The sequence below is a fragment of the Gorilla gorilla genome, chromosome 3 (assembly GCF_029281585.2).
Source record: "Gorilla gorilla gorilla isolate KB3781 chromosome 3, NHGRI_mGorGor1-v2.1_pri, whole genome shotgun sequence".
Taxonomy (NCBI): domain Eukaryota; kingdom Metazoa; phylum Chordata; class Mammalia; order Primates; family Hominidae; genus Gorilla; species Gorilla gorilla.
Window position 1 is genome coordinate 36,514,888 of NC_073227.2, and position 23,570 is coordinate 36,538,457.

Genomic DNA, 23,570 nt, shown 5'->3' on the forward strand with positions numbered 1-23,570 from the left:
AAAAAGGCTCAGTATCACAAAACATTAGAGAAATCCAAATTAAAGCACAATGAGATACCATTTTCTACAAATCAGAATGACTTTTATTTAATAGTCAATAAACAACAGATGTTGATGAGAATGCAGATGAAAGAAAATACTTATCCACTGTTGTTGGAAATGTAGATTAGTGCAAACTCTATGAAAAACAACATGGAGGTTTCTCGAAGAACTAAAAATAGAGCCAGCATTCAACCTAGCAATCCCACTATTGAGGATCTACCCAAGGGAAATGAATTATTATATAAAAAATACACCTACACTCATATATTTATTGTGACACTATTCACAATAGTAAAAACATGGAATCAATTTAATTATCCATCAACAAATAATTGGATAAAGTGTGATATAGTATATACATCCTAGAATACTATGCACCATAAAAAAGAATGAAATTATGTCTTTTACAGCAACATATATTGAGCTGGAGGCCATTATCCTAAGTGAAATAACTCAAAAGCAAAAAAATTACATATTGTATATTCTCACTTATATGTGGGAAATAAACAATGGGTACACACGGGCATAAAGGTGGCAATGACAGACATGGGGATTCCAAAACAGCGGAGAGTGAGCATAGAGTGAGTGTTGAAAAATTACCTATTTGGTATAATGTTCATATTTTGTTTGATGTGTTCACTGGAAGTCCAAACTTTATCGTTTCATAGTTTATCCAGGTAACAAGCCTGCCCATGTACCCACAGAATATATAATTGAAAAAAAAAAAAACAAAATAAGCATAAAATAAGTTTGACCAAATTTAGTTGTGTGCTTTTCTTTTATTTGTGGTCTACACAACTTCTCTTAATAACTTTTAAATGGGTATACTATTTAAATGTTGAAATTTGCACTTCACTGAATATGTGAGTTCAAATGGTCGGTAGTCATAACATCCTAATAACCTGACACTTGTTCTATAGTTAGCCCCCTCACTCTGAACTAATGAAGGTAAATTATAAAACAATAAATAAATAAGCAGCAATTGCCCTTGGGTGACATAAGTACTGCTTTTAATTACTTTAAAGCAAGGTTTTTAGAGCCAACAATATGAACTCATTGTTTGATAAACACACTGGAAAAACAAGAGCCCTCATTTTGGCATTTAGTAAATTTATGAGGTTACATCAACTGAATACACAAGTCATACAATGGCTGCTATAATTGAATTGTGTCATCCTGGGGATAACCATATAATGATAGCAATAACTCAATAGAAATTCAATGTAGTTCTTCAACTTGCTTGTCCTGCTGTGAGGCAGCATCAAATGCAATGACAGCTTTGATGAATGTATCTTATAAATTCTGATCCTGAATTCCAGTTGTTCATTCTTTAAAATACAATTATATTCACAAAAAATATATGTAAATATTTGCTTTAATGAAAATAGAACAGCTCTTATGGCAACACTCAATTTAGCTAATATGAATCAAGAACTGTACGTGTTTTTGCATTTACTAACTCATTGCATGAAATTCTCCAAAACCCATGATTATGATGATGCAATATATACCATATTCAGGGAATAGTGACTAAGTAGGTTAGTAAGTAATGACTAAGTAAGTAAGGAAGGAATATCCTTACCAGAGATAAGAACCTTGGCTATGGATCATTCTGAGACATACCACCTTTTCACAAAATGTCCTTTGAAACCATGTTCTCATAATTTACTCCTGAGTAACAACAACCACAACAGAAAACGCGATGGTTATATAGTCAAGATAGTCATGGCTTGCTTCTTTACTTCCCTCAGACCTCTGCTGAAATACAAGATACTTATCAAGATAAGGCAAGATACTAAGATATAAGTTACTAAGATGTAAGATAAGGTAAGATACTAAGATGTAAAATACTAAGTTGTAAGATACAAGTTACTAAGATGTAAGAGGTAAGATACTAAGATGTAAGATACAAGACTTAGTGATAAGCCTTGTATTGAAAGTAAAGTTGTATAAAGGGACAACAAATTCTTGAGGATACCATTTTATGTCACTATTATTTTAATAGTTAGAAGTAACAATGGCTAGAAACTGAACATTAGAGAATATTTGGTAGGATTCTGTATGTAATATGTAGATATGTCCAATAAAAAGTTATTGGTAGATTGGATACAAGGTGTATAATAAAGATGTATTGCCTGAGAAACTAGAAAAAATGAATTACTATTCACTACGATGTGGAAGGCAATAAGATGGGCAAAATTTATTTATTTTGTAAGAATCTATTGGATACAGGAATATGAATATTAGGGTATGTAATACTAGAGATTAGACAAAATGACTTAGAAAGTAAACAGTGGAAGGAAGTCCAACATTTAAGTTCATAAAGATGAGGAAGAATTGGTAAAACAGATTAAGGAATAACAGCCACAGATCTAGATGTAGAATTAAAAATAGGGTGATATACTGGAGGCCAAGCAAAGAAAGCATTTTACGAATGGAGTGTTCATCTTTGCCAACTGATCTCTCAATGAAGAGCTATATAGTTGGATGTGGAAGAGAATTGAAAACCGGGTTTGGCAATAAGCATTTCTTCAGTGTCCTAGAGAGGGCTTAATAGATGATGGGAAGAGAAAAACTGGAGAAGGTGAGTAAAAAATGACTTTCATTCAAAGGAAGCACATGAAATAAACTTACAGAGGATAGCCTGCTGATAACAGGCTGGGCTCCTGAGGGCAGAGTGGAATGTTAGCTTGGAAATGGGCAGATTTAAAGTATTCCCATTATGAGTTTTCTACACTGAATAGATGTGCTTTCTTATATGATGGCTTGTATGGTTATAGCATTCTGGTTCTCTTGCCTAGATTTTACTTTCATGTATGAAACATCCAGTACAAAATTCATTCTGGTTATGTTACATGAGAATTGTACTAACTACCAACTTGTTTTATAACAACTTCTTTTGGAAATTATCTCAACTGACTAGGTAATTCAGGAAACAATCAGTTTATTTAGTTATTTATGTAAGTAATTATTTTTAATCAATAGTGAGGAACCTTTATTTGAATGAAAAAGAGAGATTAGTGTGGATTTAATAAAGTATATTTAATAAACATTGAGATTACTTGTCAAATATATGGCCCTACGTAAATATTTCATCCTCGAAATAGCAGCATTTATGCGGTGATCAATACGCTGTTTTCTCTGCAGGTTTCCTTTATCTTCTTGCTCTGTGAAACCTGGTTGGCTCCTATTAACACTGATTTTCCCCAAAGACCTTACAAGTGCAAGCTGTTTTTTTCTGCCACCCTCCACTTACGCAAGGTCAATGTACTCCTTGTGTGCTGATGCTGATCAAACTCTTCTTTGTACTTCCTCAGAAGCTCAAGCTCTATGATATATATGCAGTCAGACTTTCCCACTTCTTCCTAGTTGCAGTTACTACTGACGCCCAGCCCACTCCTCCCATTTTTTTCATCACTTGATTCATTGTCTTCCTCCTCACTTGTCTGCCTATTCTTTGTTGGCTGTTTCAGTATCCAGGTAAATGTTAGATACACCCAAAACTCTGATCCCCCTGTTCATATACTCTTTAGCTCCAACAGTGATTTTTTTTTCTTTTCTTGTTTTTTTTTATTTTTAATTTTACCTCAGCCATCATTTCCATAGTCTGGCACCAGAATTTGTCATCACAAAAATCTAAACCCATTTTCAAACATCCCACTCCCTATTCACCATCTCCATCTATCAGTTCACATGCTGTGTTTTGTCTTAACCAAGAATTATCTGACTTATCAAAAGTTATTTTATTTTCTTGTTCATATTAATTATGTTTTAGTCTACTAATCACTTTCCTTCTTCTACATGTAACTTCAATGTTTCAACAACTTAATGTTCTTGTTGAGTTCCCTTAACTCGTTTACCTTTGTTTTCCAAATTACTTGCCTTAAAAAAATTCCAATTATGGCTTTACTAAGTTACCTTTGTATCACTTTCCTGGATCTATATGTTTGAATATTGTAGGAAAAAAAAAACTATGCAAGAGTGATGACTGAATTCCTTTCTAATTAGTGGTCACGAATATCAAATACAAACTCAATAATGCCAGTCAATACTACCATTCTTCCCTATACATAAACCAATTCCTCCCTGTATTAGTCAGGGTTCTCTGGAGGGATAGAATTAATGGAATAGATGTATATATAGAGGGGAGTTTATTAAATAGTATTAACTCACATGATCACAAGGTCCCTCAATAGTCCATCTGCAAGCTGAGGAACAAGGAAGCCAGTCTGAGTCCCAAAGCCTAAGAACCTGGAGTTCGATGTTCGAGGTCAGGAAGCATCAAGCATGGGAGTAAGAAGTCGGCTGGGAGGCTAAGCCAGTCTAATCTCTGCACCTCTTCTGCCTGCTTTATTCTAGCCATGCTGGTAGCTGATTGGATGGTGCCCACTCATATTGAGGGTTGATCTGCCTTTCCCAGTCCACTGACTCAAATGTTAATCTCCTTTGGCAATACCCTTACAGACACACCCAGAAACAATACTTTGCATCCTTCAATCCAATCAAGATGACATTCAGTATTAACCATCATACTCTGTGTCAGGTAGCATACTCATAATTTCCTGAGTCAAATCCTTACTTACTTCCACTCCCTGTCATATGGTGACACCAACATAAAAGTCATAAGAATATTGATGCCATATTGAGAGAAGTATCTCATTAACCCACCATCAGTTTTATCAACATAGCTAAATTTGTGACCATATATTTTCTTCATGTTAAAGTGGAGGATACTTCCCTGTTTCCTTTAAGAGCTAAGCCCTCCCTCACTACCAATACCCCTTTTTCCTTTTACTCTTGCCTTTTGAATTAAGTTCTGGCAATATAACTCTTTTTCTCTATATTACTATCTGTATCCTTAAGGAATGAATTCAAGTGCAGTTATTTTATCCACTCGGGGATAAAAAATAAAAAATGATGTAAAAAAATCAAGAAGAAACTTCTTTCATTTCCATATCTGATCCAAATGCTGCCCGATCCAAAAGTTTCTTGTCTGCTTTACAGAGTAACTTCTCAAAATGCAGGGTATCTGAAAGTAGATATGCTACAGAAAGCCCGCAAAATCTCTAAAGAGTAGACATATAGTATATCTATTACATTCTATTTCAATAAACAACTGAAATGTTGGTTTTAAATTTAGAGGTGCCACAATTTAAAAGGTGTCTGGAAGCTAAAAACAATATTATAAGAAATAAAGTAATTAACAAGTTAAAATATTGGAAATTATTGGAAAATGTAACTAACATTTAAAGATAAGTTTATTCCATGCTTTCCACCTTTTTCGGACATACTAGTCTAAACTCATTCTTTTGTATTTTCTGCTTGTTCATGGCTATGCTTTTCTCATTTTATTCTGGTTGTATGTCTCTACAACCCCACTGTATTGCTATTAAGGTGATCAAAGAGTGTTGATTAATTTCTCTTTTTCTTTTACTCTACCATTCAGTAGCTTTAGTTGTGATAGACTTGATCCTCTTTCTTATTAGTATTTACTATGTATTTTTTGTTTTGGGGAAATACCACTTTCTAAAATTCACCTTGATCTCACTGTCTATCTTTCTCAGCCTTATTTGCAGACTTCGTTTAAAAATATTAGAGTATTCCAGGGGTCTTACTTTGACAGTCTTCTGTTTTCACTTTCTATTCTCTTTCTATATGAACTCGCTCTTTTCTGTGTATCTAATCACCAACTACATACTGATATCTCCTAGATTGCTACTCCTAATTTAGACACCTTCCAATTGGTGATAAATCTTAGCTATCTGAAAGCCTTTCTCATCTTACTGTATGTCAACAAAATCTATTCTTTTGAATCAGACAAAAATCTAGGAATTATTTTAAATTCCTCCCTTTTCTTCATATACCATCAATAAACATTTTGACTTTACTGCCAAAACATGTTCCGATGATTACTACTTTTCTTCAGCTTCTCTACAACCACCATCATAAGACCTCATCAGGACTACCTAAAACTCTAACTCATCTCACAGTCATTACTCTTGCGCTACTGCAATGCATCCACTATTGGACAGTCAGTGTGATTATTCTCAAGTACAGAGTAGATGATGTCAGTCTCCTTCAATAGTTGATCAAGACATTTGTGACAAAATTGAAAACTATAACCAAGGCTGAAAGTCATGCAACATCTGTCCCCTGCTTACTTGATCCATTTCTTATCAATCTTTTCTTTACTGCCTATGATACTTTTGTAATTTTTTAACCTCAGATATTCCAGATTTTTCTATGTTAGATTTTCACTCTTGTTCATCCATAAGCTTCAAATGTTCTTTCTTTGATCTTAAGAATCCTGCTTTCTTCACATTTAGATTTATGCCCAAGTGTCGCTTCTTCAGGCCTTCTCTGAGCACTCAACGGCATCCCCTGCAGTTCTCCAGAGTTTCTGTTCACTGCCCTGTTCTCTAGTACTCTGCTTCAAAAATACTGACTGCCTTATTCTCCCTAATCTCAGATATCTGTCTCCTTAATCCAGAGAGAACCCCAGGCTTGGTTTGAGTTTCCCCCCACCGTACAGCATTCTGAAAACTGTTTATGAGTGATCCACAAGCAGAAGTAATTTTAGGACTTTGCTTAATTACCACCTCCCAACACTCAGAGAACACAGTCCTGCATTGCTTTTGCACTCTATCTGTAATTTTTTTGTGTAATAAATTTGTCTACTTCTTTTTAAAGCTTCAAGACAAGTCTGGTCTCTGTTGCTGTATCATGCTTAGAAACAGAAACTGAATGGTTTTAGACACACACTTCATTAAGGACATGTTGTTTCACTTGGTTTCCTACTTAGAAAAAAAAAGAAAATAGAAACAAATTCTAAGAAAAGAAATTTAGAAGAATTTGAATAGTTTGAGGTGTATTAGTTGTTTTATTCTATTGGTATAGTTTAATATTTTTGATATTGTTAGTATATTATCATATCAAACTGTCCTGTTCTTCCAGATTTGTGTAGGATGAAAATATAAACTGAGACTTTGTTTAACATCTAATTAATAAGGCATAAACAACACCTAATTAAATGATTTATCAACTTTCCTCTCAGACAGGTAGAAATACTTGGCCTAGGAAGAAACTCTTTCATCTTTTTTTGCTTCTTATTTTCTTTGCAGTTTTACTGTTGACATAAAAAATTACCATGTGTTATGATCTTAAAAGCCTGTCAGGAGGTGAGAAAAAAATTTCCATCGATTCTTAAATGTAGAAATCTACCTGTAAAAAAGACAGTTTTTTTTTATAGTGGGAGAGATGTGATTTTCCCAAGTATGTGTGTATGTGCGCATATGTATGTGTGTGTGTTTGTGTGTTCATAATTTTCCACATAGTTAATTTGCGTTTCTTTAAAAATTTTAGAAATAGTAATTTTTAAATCTAATCTATTTGAGTTATGTATCTTATATCATGAAATTTGATGAAAGCAGAACTTTAACATGATAATTTTAATGACTATTCTTACAGACTTTATCTTCCAAATTTATTTATAATAAGGCTGCAAATGTGGCTTTATATATTTATTAAGATAAATGCACATACATAAAATACACATACATTCATAAAAGGTAAATTTCATGTGTGTGGACTGGTTTATATACAGTGGCAAAGTTTGCAAACAGTTTTTTTTCATTTAAAATATTTATATTTTGATAATAAAATGATTAACATGCCAGTTATAAAAATATGCTTTATCCTCTGATTTTCTTTTTGAATTTCATAAGAAAGTTATGCTTATTTGAGATGGATTGATAATTTGTAATCAAATACAGATTAAACAATTTCTTACAATCTCTTATTCACCAATCCATAATAATCACAGTTATATATGTTGAAAATAAATTGGATTCTGGATGGTGATATTTTGTATAAAAAATTGTCAATGTGCCAAGAATTGACTAAGACCAAAGCACACTAGAATATGGTGATTATGGGTTAAAGAAAGTGAATGACTTCCCAAAGCACAAAGGAATTTCAGTATAAGAAAGACCTCTATTGAAAGGAAACAAGGAAAGGAAGTGTTCATGACAACAATGGAAGTTATCCATACATTATTTCCAGGGTTCAGAGAGGAAGAAAACCCTCAAAATAAGCATTTAAGTGCTCAGGAAATATGCTCAGATACTACTCTCCTAGTTTCCCTACTGCAGACAAGTAATGCAGAATAGGTGAGCAAGCACAGGGTGTGTAGCTATTTACCTTTAGATGCCTTCATGATTCCACTGGTGGTATTAAGAGAGCATAAGATTTCTACAATTAAGGGAGAACTATGAATAACAAGGTAATCCAATGATTCTAAGATGAGAAGGAGCCTGTACATTTCAACAAATCAGGTTTCTTGATGATATATAAAGTTGTTTCCTAAGTCAAGTGGTGAAAAAAGTTGACTTGCCATAACTATCAATGCCATCCTCTTTAAAGACCCTAAGGAGGCAGGGTGTGGTGGCTCATGCCTGTAATCCCAGCATTTTGGGCAGATCATTTGAGGTCAGGAGTTCAAGACCAGCCTGGCCGACATGATGAAACCCTGTCTCTACTAAAAATACAAAAATGAGCTGGGTGTGGTGGCAGGCGCCTGTATTCCCAGCTACTCGGGAGGCTGAGGCATGAGGATTGCTTGAACCCAGGAGGCAGAGGTTGCGGTGAGCTGAGATCGCACCACTGCATTCCAGCCTGGGTGACAGAGCGAAACTCTGTCCCAAAAAATAAAAATAAAATAAAAAATAAAGACTCTAAGGGATGTTTGGGGATAATAATTATCATGAGGAGATCCCTTTTAGTAAAAGAAAAAACGTAATACATTCTCATTTCAAGGCTATAGCTACATTGAACAATTGATTCAACTTTCTTCTTTAAAAAACATGATCAAACATTCATCTATTTGACAGCCATAGAATTTTTAAAAACTATTATACAGTACTTTTATTAAGAGGCACTTATAGCTTATTGACTGTTTAAAGTTACATTTAATTTTTATTAGCAATTTACCAATGCAGTTATTGAAAATTTTTACTTAATCAGATATGAAACAGTTTTTAAAACCTTAAGAGGTGGTATTGAGAAAAAAAAAAAAAACTTAAAAAAAAAAAACAACTCAATGTAATTACCAAAAGGAGAATTATACAGATAACAATCAATCAATCACACAATCCACCCTATACCACATACACAATACCAATAATTCAGATTATCTGATCTACCTGCCAGAATTTAGCACTTGAGCCTGATTTTACTCTGCTGTCCTGCTTAGTTGAGTCTTAGCTGGTCAATTACTGCTTTTCTCCCTTTGTATCCTGTGATTCTGAGGTTCCTGGGTGTCTGTATCAGTATGTACAGCTTTCTAATGATCTTGGATTTCATCTCTTTAATTTTCCTTATCTTTTTCATTGCCATTTTCTAGGTTGTGTCTGGGGAAAAGGACCTCTGCAGAATTGTATTTTATAACCCCAATGCGTATCTTCCATCTGTCCAGTTCCCTTTGTTCCCTGCACCCTGGGCACCACCATCGTCTATCACTTTCCCCGAAAACAGGCTTGGAATAATGGGTATCCCCATGCAGAAGATGGGGCACCATTTGCTGAGGCTGGAAGCATTTGTTACTTCTGTGTCTTGACCTTGCTGCAAATCTTTGTGATCATAGGACCAGAGACACTTTTCACATCCAATTCCCCTAGAAGTTTTTTCCTACAATACAAAGTTAAAAAGTGCTGTTGAATTATATTTAATAATTCTGTATTTAAATTTTTTATTTCTATTCATAAGTGAAATTGGCCTGTAATTGTAATATACTGTGTCATCTTTTTCAGGTCTTGAAGTCATTTTCTCACCTTCTTTTTAAAAATTACTTCAGAAGTTTCCTTAAAGTTTTTCTTTTTGAAAACAGAGTAGAGAATTTTTTTTTATTCTTGGGTATTGTTTAAAATAAATTTAGGACTCTCTGTTTCTAAAAGCCCCCTGTGAATTCATATAGATCTGGGAAATTTTTGTAATGGGCCTTTTTTTTTCCCTTGAGTAATCGCTCTATTTTCTAAGGAAAGTAGTAATTTAAATTTTCTTAACTCAACTAAGGTTAATTTCTTCTTTGTCACTGTGCTAAAAACTGCCTCTTCACTTACTTTTGATATGCTACTTATACACAGTTTATTTTCTTGTAAAATTACCAATGTGACTCAGGTTTCAAAATACATTTGCAAAAATGATTTTTAATAAATTGTCTTCATTTATTGTTTTGGTATTTGTGTTTTTCTCTTTTTTAAAAAATAAGGTTATTTAATCCTGTATTTTTGCTGTTTTTCAAGGCATACTTTATTTATTTTGTTACTTTTTTTCTAACACACTAAGTTTGGCTTATATCTCTGTTGATTTTTTTGATGTTCTTTATTTTAGGTTGTTTCTTTTTTTAGTTTTATCTTTTTGGAAGCAGGTGTCAATTTCATTTATGATTTATTGATAGCTGTGTTAAGGCTACGAACTTTTCTCTGAACATAGCTTTGGTTATGTTGTATAGAGTTTGATACATCAAGATATCATTGTGAATTTATAACAATTCTTCAATTTCTGTGTATATTTCACCTTTGACCCCATATATTTTTAAATCATATTTTGTAGTGGTGGTTGTTCGTTTTATGTTTCCTGGTAGAAGAGGCAATTTGTTTTTTGACATTACTATTAATTTTTGACTTAATTTCATTGTGGCCAAATTAACATGTGTGTATAATTAGTGGTTTATATTCTGAGTTAAGATTGTCCTTGTTTTAATGTGTGGTTAGGTTTTATAAATGTTGTATGTGTTTTTGAAAATAAACTATATTCCTTAGTATTGGAACTCAGAGTTAAAAGTACCATATTGCATGTACTTTTCGGTTCCTCTATAGCCTTACTGATTTATTGCCTTCTTCATCTGCCTGAGCAAGACAGACACATTAAAGTCTCATGCTTGTTATGCGCTTCCTTCTGTTTCCCCTTTGGTGTCCTATAGATTCTGAGTTTGACAACAGGCTGGTGAGTTGAAGGGATTTAAAGAAGAAAGGTAAATAATGCCTTCCAAATGAGAGTCACATTGGAGCCATAGTCAAGGACCAGGTCATGTGAGGCTTTGTGAAACATGATTAAGAGTTTTGCATTTTGTTTTAAGGCAAATGAAGTCTTTGAGGCATGTTTAATGGGCAGTGACAGGATCTCTTGACTTGTGTGATTTTGCTGTTGTGTGGATAATGCAGTGGGAAGAAGGGGGAAAGAAGCAGGAACAGTTAGGGGCTGTGGCAGTGATCACCCATATTAATGTGGTGGCATTAAAACTGGAGAGAAAGGCAAGGATTCAAAGTGGAGTCAAGCTCTAGTTTCTCAGAGCATAGTGTTTACAAGAAAGTGATGCTAACTAATGTAGATTTAGGGTCATTCTCAGGAAAGAATGTGTACTCTATGCCTATATTTGTGACTGTCGGACCTATTCTAACTGGAATAGTCGTGGACTATGTCTTTTTCAAGGTATATTTATGGATTCTCAAAAGTGCTCTAATGTGAATGACAAATTACACGGCGAAATCTTCTCATATGGATGGAGACTGTTTGGGGTTTATATGGCCAAATCTTTTCATATGGATGGAAACCCTTTAGGGTGGGAGCCAAGGAGTTGAAGGTTATTGTAAATTGGAGTATGGATGACATGCCTGATTTTGAAAGATAATCACTCTTGGTTTAATGCTGATGATTTAGCATACATATTAAAAATACTTAGTAGAAAGATACTATATATCCAATCTAAGCAAGATCTATCACAAAGCAGGAAAGCTATTTTCATAACAAAAATACACACTACTAAAAACTATGTATGCTTTTCTAAACTAAAAACATGAATAAATATATTTTTGCAATAAATACGTGTCATTTGTTTTCTTTAGATGTCCACTTTATATTTGTTTTATAATTTACTGTGCTTTAGTGCACTAATAATGATAACTAACACTTCTATATGGTTTTCATAGCTTATCCTTTTCTAAATACTTTACATAATAATTCATTTAATCTTTACAAACCTTTGAGGAAATACCACTTTAAATGAATAATTATCCTTTTAATAAGTGAGATTTCAAAATTAATGAACAGATATGGTTATGATATTTAATGTGACCTCATGAAATAAATTAATAAACCTAAAGCTATAAAAATTAGGCTTTGTGATTTTAAAAAAATCATTTTCCCTTCCCTTCCTTCTTTCCTTCCTTCCCTCCTTCCTTCTTTCCTTCTTTCTTTCCTTCCTTCCTTCCTTCCTTCCTTCCTTCCTTCCTTCCTTCCTTCCTTCCTGACAGCACCTCTCTGTCAGCCAAGATGGAGTGAGTGGCGTCATCACAGCTCACTGCAGCCCTAACCTACGAGGCTCAGTGAATCCTTCCAGGAATATAGGCATGCACCATGAGGCCTGGCTAATTTTTTTTGTATTTTTTGCAGAGACAGTGTTTTGTAGAGACTTCATTTTTTTTTTTTTAGAGACTTTATTTTGTTTAACTATTCTTTTACTCAGAAGTATATTTTTAAGATAGCTCCTGTTGCCCAGGAGCTCAAGCCAGCCTAGGCAACATGGCAACAACCCATCTCTAACAAAAAATAGGCTCCCCTCTGCACCTGTCTCCACCTCTCAAAATGCTGGGATTACAGACATGAGCCACAGCACCTGGCTACATTTCCTAGTTCTTTATGTCTTAAATCATTAATGTATTTGCCTTTTTATTCTGTAATTTAATCCAACAAGAAATATATACATAAAAGATCAAATATTAATTTCAAATTTTAGTTAGACATACCATTTTTAAACACTAATTTGAACCATATATGCAAAGGGTTGAGTTGATCACCCTCCACTCTTCATGCCACACTATCATTGATACTTGATCAACTTTTTTTAGTATATCTTTTCTCCATGTTTTGTTTCCCATTCTCTTACCCTTATGAGAAAACATAGATTTATTTTTATTTGTACATTACCATAAAACTTGTGTTATTATTTTCTCTAAGTAAATTGAATTTATCTTTATAGAGATGTATTCCAGACTTCATTTTGTTTAACTATTCTTTTTCAGGATTACATTTTTAAGATAATATCGTATTATAGCTGAAGTATGTGTGTAACAGCTAGTACTTCTAGATGGGATATAATCAACTTGCAACCAAGTGGCCAGCTGGTCTCCTTAAACAATGATGTTCTGTTACGCACTCACTTTGTCGTCTGTGGCTGGCAGGTTGGACATTTCAATGTGACAGTAGCTAGATTAGGCTTGGTAAGTAGAAGTCTATTATGCTGTGCCAATAAGCAGCCTCTGTCTCTGCCACTGCAGCCACTATGTTTATGCACTCGTGTGGCAATTTTGCCATGGCTGGTGTAAAAAACTGGCTAAAGATAACAGGCCAGACCTTTTTAGCTACTTTGTTGTTTAGGGCCTCTTCCTAAACATGGAAGATGTCCTATGGGGAGTACTAATATCCGATAAAAATCACCACACTTTGTGTCTACTGCCATGTGTCCATTTACATGCCTCTGTCACTAGAACTCATTATTTCTGATCTTACAACCTTTATCTTTCACATTTGACCAGCTGGTCAGGAAATTAACCATGGTGCATAAGCTATATATAATAACATCAAATAACTCATCTTTTCACCCATAGTGACAGATCAGGTGCACTGCCTGAAGCTCTAGGCATTGAGAGCATTTTCTCTTATGGTTGTGCTTAAAGGCAACCTCTGTAGTGCTTGCATAGTACAGACGCATTTCACTTTTTATCTTACACCACCTACAAAGCTAACCCACGTGTGAACCAAAGCTCCTCCTTCAGCTAGCTGTACAGATTTTCTGTACAGTTACGGTTGCAAGCTGAGAAGAATAGTGGTGGGTGACAGAGCAGTGAGGGATATCTATTCATGCAGCTTTCTTGTGCACTCTGATCCTGCTTGTGCTTAATCCCAGTGGGTGTACTTCTTCCATAAGAAGAAGGAAACTATATGAGCCTTGATGAGTTGGGTTATTGTCGGACACATCCAATCTTATGACTCGGTGAACATAGTAGCTTTCTATTGTTGTCATAAGAAATCCCCAGAAACTAAATGGCCTAAATAACACATTTTTTTGTTGTTTGTTCATTGATGCATAACATTTGTACATATTTAAGGGGTATTTGTGATAGTTTGATACATGCATACAATGTGGTATAATTCCATATGCTTTATTGGCTCTTGCTGCAATGGCTGAAGGACAACACCCTTAAACTCCCTAGACGCTCTGTAATTTTATTGAGAGGATGGGATAATCACATTGTGGATCATATTAAAGAGCCTTTATGTGTCTGAATACTTTAAACTTTTAATCTTTCTGAGGTATTAGCAGAGGTTTTACAGGCACGTCCTTGGCTTTTTCTTCTAAAGCACATTTTATGATAGTGAAATGTAGCATATTTTGCAATATGGATAGACTGATAATTTCCCAAATCTTCTAGCCTTGGTTTCTTTTTTCTTTTCTTTTTTTTTCTTTCTTTTTTTTTCTTGAGACAGAGTCTCGCTCTGCCACCCAGGCTGGAGTGCAGTGTTTCTTTTAATTAAACAGTTCATCCCTTAATTTATCTCTTTCCTTTTGCATTTTACTATAAGTGGCATAAAGAAACCAGGCTGTACCTTCAACACTTTCCTCAAAAATTTTCTCAGCTTACTGTTCATTTTTGCCATTTACAAGTTTTGGTTTTCAAATGACTGCAGGAAACAATTACACTTAGCTTTCTGCCATTATGAAACAAGAATCCTTTTTGTTCCAATTTCTAGTTGCATGTTCCTCTTTTTCTTTCTCTAAGCCCTCACCAACAGTGACTTTAATGTTTGTACTTTTACTCATATTTTGTTCACAAAAATTTAGGTAGTGTTGTTCCTCAGTCATAGCAGGTGATTGGTTCCAGGACCCCACACAGATACTTAAATCTGTTAATGCTCAAGTACTCTACATAAAATGGTGTAGTATTTGCATATAACCTATGCATATCTTCCTGTATACAGTAATAATCTCTAGACTATTTATAATACTTGATACAATGTAAATGCTATGTAAATAGTTGTTATACTGTATTATTCTATTTGTTTTATTTTTATTGTCATATTGTTATTTTTAACTTTTTAAAAATATTTTAAATCTGGTGTTGGTTGAATTATGGATGTGGGTCCCTTGGATATGCAGGGCTGACTGTATTCTCTAAGAAGATTTATGTTGCCCTTACCATGTTCCTCACTTCCGCCTGAGTACTCACTGGTAGAATTGTTAACATCCCTGTTTCTACTAACAGGATATTTAAGGTAATCTGTGCTTTCTCTGTCCTTCTTCTCAAAATTCACCCAGCCTCTACTTACTGCCAATTTCAGAATTACTTCTACAATTTTAGGTATTTGGTACAGCAGCACTCCATCCCCACATGAAAATCTTTCTTTGATTTTCACTGTTGCCATAACAAAGTACTACAAACTCAGTAGCATAAAACAAAACAAATGTGATATCTTACGTTTTAGCAGGTCAGAATTCTGACAAGAGCTAAAATCAAGCTGCCATCAGGGCTGCATTCTATCTGAAGGCTGTAAAGGATTATTTGTACTCTTGCCTTTTCTGGCTTTTAGAGGCCTCCCATGCTTTTTTGCTCCTGACCATCTTCTCTATCCTCAGTGCACTGAGGTCACAACTCACTGAGCGTTGTTCCAACATAATATGTCATTCTGGCCACAGCCTGGAAAGGCCCTGCACTTTTGGGAACTCATGATTAGATTGGGCCCACTACGATATTTTAGGATAGTGTCCCCATCTCAAGTTCTGTAATTGAAACCATATATGTGAAATCCCTCTATCTACATAAGGAAAAACATTCACGGGTACCAAAGTTACGGCATGAACATCTTTGGGTGGGTGGGTGGGGCACTATTCTGCATACCACCATGGGTCAATCAGGACCAGATTTTAATGATCAAATATAGCTCCATGGTCGTTTGGTGTCCTGTGTGTTTTGTATTTACCAGGACCTAGTAATATATCAAAAAACCCGTTTGCCTTCTGCCATGATTGTGTGTTTCCTGAGGCCTCTCCAGCCATACTGAACTCTGAGTCAGTTAAACTTCTTTCCTTCATAAATTACACAGTCTTGGGCAGTTCTTTATAGCAGTATGAAAATAGGCTAATACAAGTCCCAACCCTCAGTACCCCAGATATGACTGTATTTAGAGATAGGGTCTATAAAGAGACAATTAAGTTAAAATGAGGTCCTTAGGGTTAAGTCCTAATCCTACATGACTGATGTCCTTATAAGGAGAGAATATTTCGATATAGACAGATAACAGATACAGAAGGAAGGTCCTCTGAAGGCCCAGAGAGAAGATTGCCATCTACAAACCACAAAGAAAGGCTTCAGAAGAAACCAACCCTACCAACATTGTCATCTCTGTCTTCTAGCTAAGGAAATGTGAGGAAATAAATTTCTGTTGTTTAAACCACCCAGTTGGTGAGGTTTTGTTTCATCAGCCCTAGTAAACTAATACACCAGGAATGAAATGCTTGAATTTCATCAGAATCTCCTTCAATTCATACAACATATATTTTTTCTTTTATTTTTGACCTCGAAGATATATTTGCTTCTTATTTGACTTAAGTAGCACTTTGAAGAAGTGGATCTAAACATTGATTCTTACATCTGGAATCTAAACTGAACTTTTTTTTCTCCCCTCTTATCGTTGGATTACTCCATTTAAATCATAGCCTGTTGAGGCCGGGTGCAGTGGCTCATGCCTGTAATCCCAGCACTTTGGGGAGCCGAGGTGGGTGGATCACAAGGTCAGGAGTTCCAGACAAGTCTGGTCAACACAGTGAAACCCCATCTCTACTAAAAATACAAAATATTAGCCTCATCTCTACTAAAAATACAAAATATTATAGGCGTGGTGGTGCACGCCTATAATCCCAGCTACTTGGGAGGCTGAGGCAGGAGAATTGCTTGAACCCGGGAGGTGGAGGTTGCAGTTAACCGAGATTATGCCATTGCACTCCAGCCCAGGTGACAGTGTGAGACTCCGTCTCAAAAAAAAAAAAAAAAATATATATATATATATATATATATATATATATAGCCTGTTGAAATGTTGAGGGAAGAAAGGACAAACAGAGACATTTCATGTAAACAGTATAAAGATATGATATTTGTATTGCCGTGAATTACTTGTTAGTCAGCAAGTAATTTATCAGCACCATACAACTTAGAGAAAGAGTACATGCCACGATGGAATTACACCTTAATTAACCAGATGATGTAAAGAAATTACATGTTAACATAGCCTTTTTCAATGATTATTTAAAATGGATACATAATGTGTGTGTGTATCTCAAAACACTATAGTCCTATAGAGATAAATGTATTAATATAGGTAAAATTAGAACTCACCTAAAATATTGGGCCCTGAAAATATACTGGGACAATAGGATCTTTAGGGATTATCTATTTTCTAGAAGTTAAAAAAAATTGTTTTACATTTAAATCATGCACACAGACTAAACTTTCATCTTTTTAAAACCTCATTTTAGATAGACTCTATTTTTCTTGTGAATCATGAAGCATAATTATCTAACTCCCTGAATCTAGTACATGAGGGCTTGCTATACAGACTCGCCCATGTGAGAAGTAGCTCAATCATAAAACAGCACTTGTTTTTTAGAACAGGCACTTTTATAACTCTTAAATTATAAAGTGTTATTTGAAACCCCTCTCCGTGGTACATATAACAAATGGTTCATCTCTCCTGATTTGCATTCACAGAGGTTTCTTAATGGTAAGAGGTTTCTGTTTTTCTTGGTGGGAGGTGTTACCCTTTGAGTGTGTACCCAAAGAATTTTGTCTGCACTACAAAAACTACATATCCAAAATATATCTTCCCAATTTGATGAAAATATGTTCAACTTTATCTAAAGTATGCCTGTAACAAATAAAAGGGTCTAATTTTATTTGTATATATTTCCACTTTCAACATTTATAAAATTTTATTCTGAGAGATGATCAGAGTCAACATTTGAAGGACTGGCTTGCGGTTATTGGTAGTACATTCTGCTTTGTGTTATCTGTGTGCAATGATGTGGAAAACAGATATGAAATTGCCAACAGGATTTATTATATTGACTATCCACCCATAATCAAGACTTAAAATCAAAGCACACTGAGTCAAGGGGTATGCATTTTACCTTTAATATCTCTAAGAAACAGAGACAATTAACTCCCCCACTTTTTTTTTAACCAGTACATTTTTTTTTACAATAAACCATGAAGGATATATAAAATCGTCCTGTGTGTTGAAATGGATACTCAACATATCTTGTTCTTGATGGCAATTTAAAAAAAATAAATATCTATGTGGGTAGGTAAGTGAATGCATTTGTAAATAATAAAATTATTTAAATAAACTGCAATCAGAATTGGTGTTGCTGTTTTATATATGTCTTTAAGTTTCACAGGATAATTGAGATTCATTTATCTCTAACAAACGGTGTGATACAATGTCACCATTAGAATTGGGCAAAATAGATAAATAGGTTTGTTTATTTTAAAGTTCAAGTAAAATGACTTCTAGATCTTGTCTTCTAAGATTAAGATCTTACTGTCCACAAGATGGAAAAATGATAGATAACAGTAGCACTGATTCTCATAATTTTTAATAGTTTCTTTCACGGAATACCCTTTAACAAGAGAAATACAATAATAATTACAGTTGCTCATGAAGGATTTTAGAAATGGTAAAAGGGCCAGCTTGAAAGCTCCTGTTTTTCATCTCCACAGAGAAACTGTACTCTTTCATTTCTGTTGTACTAGAGTATAAGAAATCAATGACAGGTACATCTCTCTTTGGAATAACTTTTATAACCTTCTCTCAAAAAAATGTCTCTATTTTCTGCATGCTACCCACAGTTCACTGACTTTGAACTTGTCGTGTCCAAACCCTGGCCCAAATAGGTTGTTTCCACTATCTTTGGTGGAAGAATCCCCTGAGATTTCTTTGCTGAGGTATTTTCAGTTGCTGTTCTCATAATAAAGGTGACTTTTTAGAGGCCAGCCATGTTACTCATCAAATGAAGTTCAGTGCTTACTTATTTTCTTTGTTAACCTTTTGAAGGTCATATTGGCTTACTAGTGTATATTTAAAAAAAAAAAGTTGCCTACAAATTGATTCTTCTATCCATGTATTTTATTACTTTAGGATTCTTACATAATTATATTTTTTAGTCTTTTGTTATTTCTGCAAATGAGGGAATTTCCCCTTTAGGGAATAGCAGTGCTTTCAGTCATGACTCTAACTAGAAACAAAATAGATTCTATTACTGTATTATTTAGCTGATTTAAATAGTTGACACTAAAATACTTAAAATCTGAAGATGATGCTGATTTCTTGCTGCTGTCAAAGCTTGCAGGGGTCCAGGCTATTTATTTTTTTTGTCTTTCTTTAACTAGTTAATTCACAAAACCTTTATAAAGTCCCCACAGTGTATCAAAAACTATATAGTGTATTATAGTAGCTGTAAGAACTGAGAGACTCATCATCTCATAAACTCATTATCTATTAATAGGAAGATAAAGAGGGTAAACATAAGTAAGTTCAGAAAATGGAATACTGGCAGAAGAGACAGGCTGGGGAAACTAAAATATGATCACTAGTCTGAGAAGGACATAAGGGAGTTTCCTTATTTTTTTCCTCTTAAGTTTAAGAAACCAGGATAGGAATTGAGACAATGACACTTAGGCACAGTGTTTCAAAAAGAGGGAACAGTAGTAATACCCTGAGACATGAGCACACTGGCATATTTGAGTAACTGGAAGTACTGTGTCGTGACAGTGTGGTGGATGAGCTCAGAGTTTTGACTGGAACTTGGATTGTGCAGAAAATATTAGGCCATTGAAAACCACTGGCTTTCCTCTGAATCAGATGAGGAGCCACTGGAGAGTATTTAGCAGAGCAGTGACTCGATCTCATTGACACGTTCAAAGAATCACTTTGGCTGCTGTGTTTCAGTGAGACTCTATGGAAGGCAATAATGACAGCAGGAGGCTGTCACTGTAACCTGGGTGAGAAAGGAGGCTATCACTGTTACCTGGGTGAGAGCTAATGGTGCCTTGGAGAATAGTGGGAGTGTGTGTGATAGTGGGAAATTTTCAGGTTCTATCTATATTTTGGAAAAAATTAAGTAATTAAAACCATTTTTGCTGATGTTTCAGACGTGGGATTCAAATAAAATATTTCAAGGATAAATCAAGTTTTTTTGATTGATTGTGTTTTCTTCCCCGGATGGGCTAGAATGATCAAGTACAATGATAAGGAAGACTGTGTGTGGGTGAAACAGGTTCTACTAGAATAATAAGCAGTTCTATTTTGAGCATTTCAACTTTGAGATGTTCCAAGTAAAGATATCAAGTATGCAGTTATATATAGTGTTATCAAGTTTAGTGGACAAATCTGAATCAGAGATATAAATTTACTTGTCATCAGTATGCAGATGGCAATTGAAATTGTGAAACCAGAAGAAATCACTGAAGAAGTGTAGATAAAAGCTTAAAAAATGATCCATAAGATGCTCTAAAATTATGAAATTTGTGAAAATTGGATTTAACAAAACTGATAAAGTATTACTAGAGTCATACAAAAAAAATCAGCGAGTGTGATATACAGAAGGCAAGTGAAAGAAACACTTCTAAGATGAAGATGTTATTAGCCTTGGCTTGTGCTCTGAGGTGATGAAAATGGGACCGTATATATCAATGTTTTTTCTCCCAAGAATATAAAATCCTATCTATTATGAAAAAAACATGAACTAGATTCCAATACAGAGATACTCCACAAAATGTCTGACCAATACTCACTAAAACTGTCAAGATCGGCCTGGCATGGTGGCTCATGCCTATAATCCCAGCACTTTGGGAGGCCGAGGCAGGTGGATCACTTGAGGTCCGGAGTTCGAGACCAGTCTGGCCAACATGGTAAAACCCCGTCTCTACTAAAAATACAAAAATTACCTGGTGTTGTGGCGCATGCCTGTAGTCCCAGCTACTCCGGAGCCTGAGACAGGAGAATCGCTTGAGCCCAGGAGGCGGAAGTTGCAGAAAGCTAAGATCATGCCACTGCACTCCAGCCTGAATGAAAGTAGTATTCTGAATGAGATCCTGGAACAGAAAAGGGCACGAGGTAACAAGGAAATCGGAGTTAAGAATGGACTTTAGGGGGCTGGGCACGGTGGCTCAAGCCTGTAATCCCAGTACTTTGGGAAGCTGAGGCGGGTGGATCACGAGGTCAGGAGATCGAGACCATCCTGGCGAACACAGTGAAACCCCGTCTCTACTAAAAATACAAAAAAAAAAATTAACTGGGCGTGGTGGCAGACGCCTGTAGTCCCAGCTACTTGGGAGGCTAAGGCAGGAGAATGGCGTGAACTCAGGAGGCAGAGCTTGCAGTGAGCTGCACTCCAGCCTGGAGTGACAGAGCCAGACTCCGTCTCAAACAAACAAACAAACAAACAAACAAAAAAAGAATGGATTTTGGTTCATAACAACATGTCAATATTGGTTCATTATTTGTACAAATGTACCACACTGATGTAATATATTAGTAATATGGGAAACTGGGGCATATTCTCCATACTATCTTCATAATTTTTTTTAAAATCTAAAACTGTTCTAAAATACAAATTTTATTTAAAATGTTTATTAGAAGTATTATTAGGACCTTTCAAAATATTAAATAACTTTCTCCTAGTCCTGCTTTACTAAGACTTTTAAAATATGAATGTGTGATGAAACCTATCATATATTTTCCACATATATTTATATAAACCATGTATTTTCCCAATTAATGTGACAAACTATAAGGAAAATTATATTTAAAGATTTTCCAAAGTTAAAATGTTTTAATTAGTTCTGATAGTATAGAACAAGCTTCAGTAAAAAGCAAAAACAAACACAAAAGCAAACTAACTCCCAATCTCAGTGACTTCAACATCAAAGGATCATACCTGTCTTGAACAACAGGTTGAACTTCAATAGGCAGTCTGATACAGGACACCCTCACACCAGGGACCCATCTGAAGGAACTTATATCATCTAGATGTCCCTGGACACTGAAAAAAGAGAAATATGATCAAAGACACAGAAACACATTTTTGAAGGATATTTTTTGTTGGGTCTTTTATTCTGTTGTGTCTATAGTTTAGTCTATGCAGTAAATTTTTAATCTCAGGTATTATATTGTTACACTTTGGAAATTTAATCTAGCTTTCTTATCATTAGGTTTATGTTTTTCCCTTGAGGCAGTTGCTGATTTTTAAAATGGTATCTCCTATAGTTTGGATCTGTGTCCTCACTCAAATCTTATGTTGAATTGTAATCCTCAATGTTGGAGGTGGGGTTTGGTGGGAGATACGTGGTTCATGGGTGAGGATCCCTCATGGCTTGGTGCTGTCCTTGTGACAGTGAGTGAGTTTTCGCCAAGATCTGGTTGTTTAAAAGTGTGTGGTACCCTCCCCCGGAACCTTCGGAACCTTTTGCTCAAGCTGTGCCATGTGAGATGCTTGCTCCTACTTCACATTCTGCCATGAGTAAAAGCTTCCTGAGGCCTCCCTAGAAGCCAAGCAGGTGACTGCACCATGCTTCCTGTACAGCCTGCAGAACTGTAAGCCAATTAAACCTCTTTTCTTCACGAACTACCTAGTCTCAGGTATTTCTTTATAGTAATGCAAGAACAGACCAATATGGTGTTTGATAGGCTGAGAAACTGCTAAGAGCTTTTCGTCGACTCATGAAGCCAAAGAGAAGAATGGTACAAACTGAAGTTCAATGCTTCAAGAAGGAAGAGTCTAGAAACATCCCACTCATTCAGTCAGGATTCCTAAGGGATATATGCCACGAGTACATGGGAAGTGGAATTTGACTTGTCCTTAGAAGGACTGAAGTTCATCCTTGCATAATGTTATTTCCTGGTTAGATCAAAATTAAATGGAATTGCTCGTTTCCCTAGCCTATCAACCTATCAGAAGCTAAAAGAAATTATCTCTTGGGGAATATGGATTCATACAACCCTTAAATTATAGCTATATTTTTATTTGCAATGTATGCCATTTAAATCATAATAACCAAGTATATAACAAGACAAGCCTTAACAATTAATCAAGTGGCAAAAACAAAATAATAGATACAGGCTCGCAAGAAATCCAGATAATAGAGTTATAGACATAGACTTTAAACTGATTAATATGTCAAAGAATTGCAAAATATACTGAAGAAAACAAGAGTATGAACAAAAATGAAATGGAAATTTCAGAACCAAATTTTTGTTCTTTCTAGTCACAAATTTTTTCTTTAGCTACGTTCGATCTGCTGTTAATCAGATCCATTAAGTTTTATTTTTATTTATTTTATCTTTCAAAAATCATAACATAGATATGAAAAAATATCTGGAATAACATATGAAGAGGGAACAGTAGCATAAATATTCTG

General features: G+C 35.0%; 1 long non-coding RNA gene across 1 annotated transcript in view; it reads right to left on the bottom strand.

Annotated features, from left to right (window-relative positions):
• The window catches only part of LOC129532904 (uncharacterized), an 89,090-nt gene that overhangs the window by 58,215 nt on the left and 7,305 nt on the right, over nt 1-23,570 (bottom strand). Inside the window, exons 2-3 of the long non-coding RNA XR_008678832.2 lie at nt 22,091-22,195; nt 21,099-21,245 (exon numbers count right to left, since the gene is read on the bottom strand). This is a non-coding gene — a long non-coding RNA (uncharacterized lncRNA). The remainder of the gene's footprint in view (nt 1-21,098; nt 21,246-22,090; nt 22,196-23,570) is intronic.